This window comes from Phyllobates terribilis, unplaced genomic scaffold (assembly GCF_046119375.1).
Source record: "Phyllobates terribilis strain yellow unplaced genomic scaffold, ASM4611937v1 Scaffold_12__6_contigs__length_324123572, whole genome shotgun sequence".
Lineage (NCBI taxonomy): Eukaryota > Metazoa > Chordata > Amphibia > Anura > Dendrobatidae > Phyllobates > Phyllobates terribilis.
Window position 1 is genome coordinate 11356536 of NW_027362772.1, and position 7022 is coordinate 11363557.

The window sequence follows — 7022 nt, forward strand, 5'->3', positions numbered from 1 at the left end:
CCGAAGGCTCACCTTCCAACAAGGCAATGACCCTAAGCACACAGCTAAAATAACAAAGGAGTGGCTTCAGAACAACTCTGTGAGCATTCTTGACTGGCCCAGCCAGAGCCCTGACCTAAACCCAATTGAGCATCTCTGGAGAGACCTGAAAATGGCTGTCCACCAACGTTCACCATCCAACCTGATGGAACTGGAGAGGATCTCACTGAAGTTACTGGTTCAAGTGCCCGCTCTTGCTGCAGTGAGTCATTCTTCCCTGCTCTTCAGCATGAGCTGTCGCATCATGCCACCATTCATGCTCAAGAACACATGTTGCACAGATGGATTACAGCGTGGGACACTATGGATTCTTCCCACTTGGGATAGGTGAGGGATATGGTTGTTTTTTTTATTTTTTTGTTTTTTTTTAAAGGGGGCAATGGCTTGGGGGATTAGGTGTTAGGTGAGTATAAATTTGCTTTTTTATTTTTGTTTTTTTGAATGGGACATTGGCTTCAATGGATTAGGTGAGTATAACTGTCTTTTTATCTTTAAATAAAGGTTTTAAACATAGTGTGGGATTTTATTTCTAATTGCTAAAATATACTTATTTTTGTATATTGTAATAGAGAACTTATTAGATTCGATTGTTTAAAGAATATATCACGATATTCTTATAGGAAAATGTAGCGGTTTATTCTTGGATTGTTCATTATAAAGGATTGCAGTAGTTACATAAAATAGGTGAAATAGTTACAAAGTGATTGTCCATTTGTCCATTATTAGCTTATTAGTTTAGATTCACCCATCTTTTCCCTGGATCCTGGATGGTAGGTTGCGTCTGTCTGTGTCCAGCACGTGCTTCAGGATGACACCATGTGTCTGGACCTTGTCAGCTGTGTCTTCAGCATGGGGATCCTACGACTGAGCTGTGTAGTGTAGAATGGAAGGAGAGCCCCTCCCTATGTCTTACAGGGGTTATATAGGCCCCTCATAGCATCTGCTCTTTATATATGGCACTAACTTACACTGAGCTAAGATTAGCACTTTGTGATGTCAGCAAAAGATCCTTGCACGATGGCTGATGCCATCTTATGCAATGAATGGATACAGAATAAAAATGAATATCCATATTTAATATTTAACATTAATAAAAGATTTTTTTCAGGCTGTTTTTTTCAAAACTTACTATGGGGTTACAAATGGAGGCGTCTTATAGGCGCCTCTCCATTACTAACTCCTGGGCTTCATGTCAGCTACCAATACAAGGCTGACATCAACCGCGACCAAGTTACCGCACAAGGGTAAGTGGGAAGAGCGAGGCTTAGCACCAAAATTGGCACATTTTATTGATGCCCCATTTCTGGGGCAGCTGAGAGCTAATCTTATTAGCCTCGGGGGAGGAGGGAGGGGGATGTATCTATGGCTCCTTACCTGGCTAGTAATATCAGCCCACAGCTGTCTGTTTAGCCTTTGCTGGTTAGAATTTCTAGGAGAACCTTACATCATTTTTTTTCTGGGGTTTCTCTGTAATCTAGCCAGTAAACGCTAATCAAACAGCTGTGGGCTGTTATTAATAGCCAGGGAACATTTTTGGCTACTGGACCCTTCCCTGACTAGTAATATCAGCCACCAGTGGTCGGCTTTCCCTCTGCTGGTTATAAAAATGACGCGGGAGCCCACGTCATCTTTTTTTATTTAAAGGGAATCTGTCACCCCCTGGGAGTTATCAGACCTCTAATATGGGCATCCAGGTTATAGAAATGTAAATCTATACTTATCTGTATGTCCCATATCAGAGCTCTGATAGCAGAGAAATATATTTTTATTAAATCATTTTCCTGAGATTGGCGACCAGGGGATGCCAAGAAATGTCCGCTTATCTGCTTAATTTAAATATTACCCCCACCCCTGTACGTCACAGGGCCCTGTAGCGTGCAGTCTAAAGCTGAACATCCCTCTTATGCACAATGTGCATATAGCTGAAGGTGCTTTTTTTTCTCTCCCTGCGCTATTACATTTATCTGCTCTAGTGCGCAAGCGGCGGGAGTCACTGTGACTTCCGCTCCAGTGACCTCCGGCGTGCGCAACAATGAGGTTTGGTTGCCACTTCCTTTCGGCATCCTGCTATCCGAGAGGAAGTGGGGACCAAACCTCATTGTTGCGCATGCGGAGGTCACTGGAGCGGAAGTCACAGTGACTCCCGGCGCCTGTGCACTAGAGCAGGTAAGTATAATAGCGCAGGGAGAAAAAAAAGCACCTTCAGCTATATGCAGATTGCACATGCACGGGATGTTTAGTTCTAGACTGCACGTCACAGGGCCCTGTGACGTACAGGGGCGGGCAGGGGAGCAGGGGAATATTTAAATTAGGCATATGGTTGGGCATTTCTTGGCATCCACGGATGCCATGCTCAGGAAAACGGATTTAATAAAAGGATATTTCTCTGCTATCAGACCTCTGATATGGGACATACAGGTAAGTATAGATTTACATTTCTATAACCTGTATGCCCATATTAGAGGTCTGATAACTCCCAGGGGGTGACAGATTCCCTTTAATTCTTCATTTTACACTGGATGTACTCAGCTGGGGCTGAATACAACTCCCATCATTGACAAGGGACAATGATGAGAGTTGGTTTCAGCAGCCAGCGCTTGGGATCAGTGCTAACTGTATGGCTTTTCCCAGGCGCCGGTACATGTCACACTGACATATGGACTGCACACTGATGTGCTACACGGACATACAGATACACGGATGTCACCCATATGCCACAGAGATGTCACATACGGATGGCACATGGACACAGACCACGGATCTCACCAGTACTAGTTTTTCCTATATGGGAATCACCAGTACATGTGAAGGAGGCCTAAAAAGGTATATTCTTCAGCCAAGGCCTCAGATGCCAATCTACGTATTGTGACAGTGGCTCTGTTAGTGAACCTATGCCCGCCACAATTAGGGTGGCCCATAGGGGTTGTCAAATATTTGTGGAATTTTGGAATAAAATACCAATTGGCTTTTTTTTGGGTACATAATACGTTTTTCATCCTTCTTTTAGAATTTTGCCGAGCTCTACAAAATTACACAATAAAGATTGTAATTTATTTCTAAACTTAAAGTTCATTGCGGAAAAATCCGCAGCACGTCCATTAATTTTGAGGAAACGCAGCGTAATTGCCGCCATTGACTTGCATTGAATCGCATAATATCCGCATGACTACATGTGCACATGCGGATATTAAGCGATTCAATGTGCGGATGGTACCCGGGGACCTTCCATGACGCCATTTAGTCATGTAACGGGTCACGCGACCGCTGACTTCATGGAAGGTCCTTTTACACCACCGCGAGCCGTCGAAGACACTGGAGAAGGAGACCGGAGGCCATCGGAAGGTGAGTATAATGATTTTTTTTTATTTTTCGCCATTTTATTCTTTTTTTACTATTGATGCAGCATCGTAACTTGATCACACTATATAAATCCATGCCGGTTGCATGGATTTATATAGTGTGACCAAGTTGTCAAGCACTTTCCAAGTGATGCTAAAATCGCTTGGAAAAGCGCTTGACAACTCGCATGCGGAAATGCATGCAAAAACACTTGACAAACGTTTCTACCTGGCAGGAAAAACGCAAGTAAAATCTGCATGAGTTTTTCCTGCCATGAGAAGCGGAAAAAATCTGGAGAATTTCAGCATCGTGGGCACTTAGCCTAAAAAACTTTACTTCAGGTTCTCAGATGCTGAGTGTGAATTCTGTTCTGTAGGCAGATAGCAAAGTCGCATCTCTTTGAAGGGAGACAACACTGAATCCTTGATACCCGATCACACCTGGAGTCTCTCCTGGTTTTCTGGATGTAAGTAAAGGTTTCGGCAGTGCTGAATGTTTTAAACAGATGGATTTTTTTTACTGCTTTAAAAAAATCAAATTGAATATTTGCAAAGTCAAATTCATTCATTACATTTTAGTTTAAGCCCTTTAATAACAGTGAAGTGTTGGCCTCATCTATCATGAAGTCAGTCAAGTTACTAATAGTGAGATCTTTTGTATAGTTTCCGTCCAGTGTCTCCAAGCAACTTGCTTCTATTTTGTTCCTGTTTTTCTTGGGTCGTCTCCTCTGATCGATTTCCTAAAAGGATATTTAATGCACCGGGTGTGGAAAATGTTTCAGAGATTTTTTGCGGCGGTTTCTGGACAGACTGCTGGAAACTTTCTGATGTGCTGGAGTCTGAATCTGTAGTCCAATAATCAGTTGATCTTTTTTTCTGATATTTCCACTGTCTGATTTTTTGTTGACCCCAGTGGAAAATCCAACCAGCGTTATATTCTGATTTGTCTCGTAAAAATGTATCTATCTTTCTTTCTCTGTTTTATTTCCGTCTGTATAGGGACCAATTTCTTCTCTAATTTGGAGAAAAACGTTGTAACTGAATTATTTGTGCCTCTAGTGAGAAGTTGAAGTTCTATTTTTACTTTTTCCAACTCTATGGCTACTTCATTATATTCTTTTTCGTTCTGCTGAAGGATTAAATCCATCGGATTTTTTGTGTAGTTTAAGTGTATTTTTTTCCCAAGATAACACAAAGTTCTTATTTTTGGGAAATTGAAACACCTCTTTGAAGACTCAGAGCGCCCTAGGGACTCGTTCACGTTCCTGATTAGATTTAAGGGAATTAATCTTCCAAAATAGGCGGTATCTCCTTTTCCGCTAAATGAGTAATTCTTCTTTCCCGAGACTGGATACTGATGACCTGTAACTCATAGTTTAGGTTGCAGTCCATAAAAAACGCACCTGTGTCTGCACATAGTGCCCAGACTGTGCTCCAGGAGACCCACACCGTAAATTAAGTGGGTTCTTCTCACTATAGTAATGCCAAATACATGGAGGCTAAATGTGTTTTGGGCACACTGCAAGGCTCAGAAGCGAGGGGAGATCTGACTTTGGGAGAGCGGATATTGCTGGATTGGTTTATGGAAGCCATGTTGCTTTTCAAGAGCCTTTGAGCCACTGATAATGTGGAAATCTCTGTTTTTCCACTGACAGATGATGGACCTGAGTGGGGACTTGTTTATTGTGAGATGCGTAGAAGTTTTTATTGGTATTATTTTCACCTACATAACACTGTTTGGTGGCTTTTTATTCCATATTTGGGAGACAGAATGAACAAATAGTTGAACACTACGATTCACTGGTTCATCCTATGAAGTTTTCTATTAGACTGTGAACTGTCATTGTCTTAGTGAATAATTCAATATTTTGTACATAACTTCCCATTTGTACGGACAGTTTAAGTAGAAATGTTAAAAAATATAAATTTCAAGAATATTTTATTCAAAAATAATAATTGGTTTTATTCTTAGCAGATGACTGTACCAGGAGATCAGAGGGACGGCTGACATCTTCAATTTTTAAATCAGATGATCTTGAGATCCCACAGGATACACTTGAAGTGAATGCCATTACTCCAGATTTACCATCATCCCTTCACAGCAAAGATCAATCATCTGATCCTTTGAAACAGGTCCTGTCTTCTGATTCATTACTGACTACCAAGGAAAATCTAAGTCACAAAATAAGCATTAAAAAACAAACTGCTCCTAAAGCAAAGAAGCCATTTTCCTGTTCAGAATGTGGGAAATGTTTTAACCAGAATTGGATCCTTGTTAATCACCAGAGAACTCACACAGAAGAGAAGCCTTTTTCATGCTCAGAATGTGGGAAATGTTTTGTAGAGAAATCACTCCTTAATAGACATCAGCGAATTCACACAGGGGAGAAGCCTTTTTCATGTTCAGAATGTGAGAAATGTTTTAAGTACAAATCAGTGCTTGTTAATCACCAGAGAATTCACACAGGGTAGAAGCCGTTTTCATGTTCAGAATGTGGGAAATGTTTTGTAGAGAAATCACATCTTATCCTACACCAGAGAACTCACACAGAGGAGAAGCCTTTTTCATGTTCAGAATGTGGGAAATGTTTTAACTACAAATCAGTTCTTGTTAATCACCAGAGAACTCACACAGGAGAGAAACCTTTTTCATGTTCAGAATGTGGAAAATGTTTTAACCAGAAATCAGATCTTGTTAGTCACCAGACACTTCACACAGGGGAGAAGCCGTTTTCATGTTCTTAATGTGGAATATATTTTACGAGGAAATCAGCTGTTAATAAACATCAGAAAAGTCACACAGTGAAGGAGCCTTTTTCCTGTTCAGAAAGTGGGAATTGTTTAACCATAAATTGATTTTTGTTATTCACCAAATAACTCACTCAGGGGAAAAGCCTTTTTCATGTTCAGAATGTGGGAAATGTTTTAACCCCTTTCTGATATTTGTGGTAATAGTACGTCATGGTGCCTTGGGCCTATTGGGCCAATGACGTACTATTACTTCATGTGGTGATCACGCCCGCACACAAGCGGTGCGGGCCGATCGCCGCTGAGTGTCAGCTGATTGTCACAGCTGACACCCGGTACTATGTGCAGGGAGCGGTCCCACATCGCTCCCTGCACATTAACCCCCGAAATGCTGAGATCGAGGTCAAGGAAAGGGAAGAGTCGATACTTACCTCCTCTGCCGGTGTCCCACGCTATCTGCGGTGGCTCCCGGATGTTGTTATGACGACCCGATGTCGTCATGACAACATCCGGGTCACCAGACAGCAGGAAGTTACTTTGGTCATGCGCAGTGCATGACCAAAGTAACTTCTCCCTCTGCAGCTGTGACAGCCTGGATAGCACAGAGATGCTGCTGCATTCCTAGGCTATACAGGCGATCTGAATGTGAAAAGTGAAAGTCCCATAGTGGGACAATGTGTAAAAGTACCAAAAGTCTCAGAAAGTGAAAAAAAAAATTGTACAAATATTTAAATAAATAATAAAAAAAAAAAATATATATATATACTGTACCCATAAATAAATATTATTGTGAAAAAAAAAGCAATAAAATTACACATATGTGGTATCGCCGGGTCGAACGACCTGACCTATAAAACTGTCCCACTAGTTAACCCCTTTAGTGAACACGGTAAAAAA

At 41.4% G+C, this 7022-nt stretch overlaps 1 pseudogene; it reads left to right on the forward strand.

The window, feature by feature from the left end:
- LOC141172908 (uncharacterized) overlaps positions 1–6817 on the forward strand; it is a 29232-nt pseudogene extending 22415 nt beyond the window's left edge.
- The last annotated feature ends 205 nt before the right edge of the window (positions 6818–7022 follow it).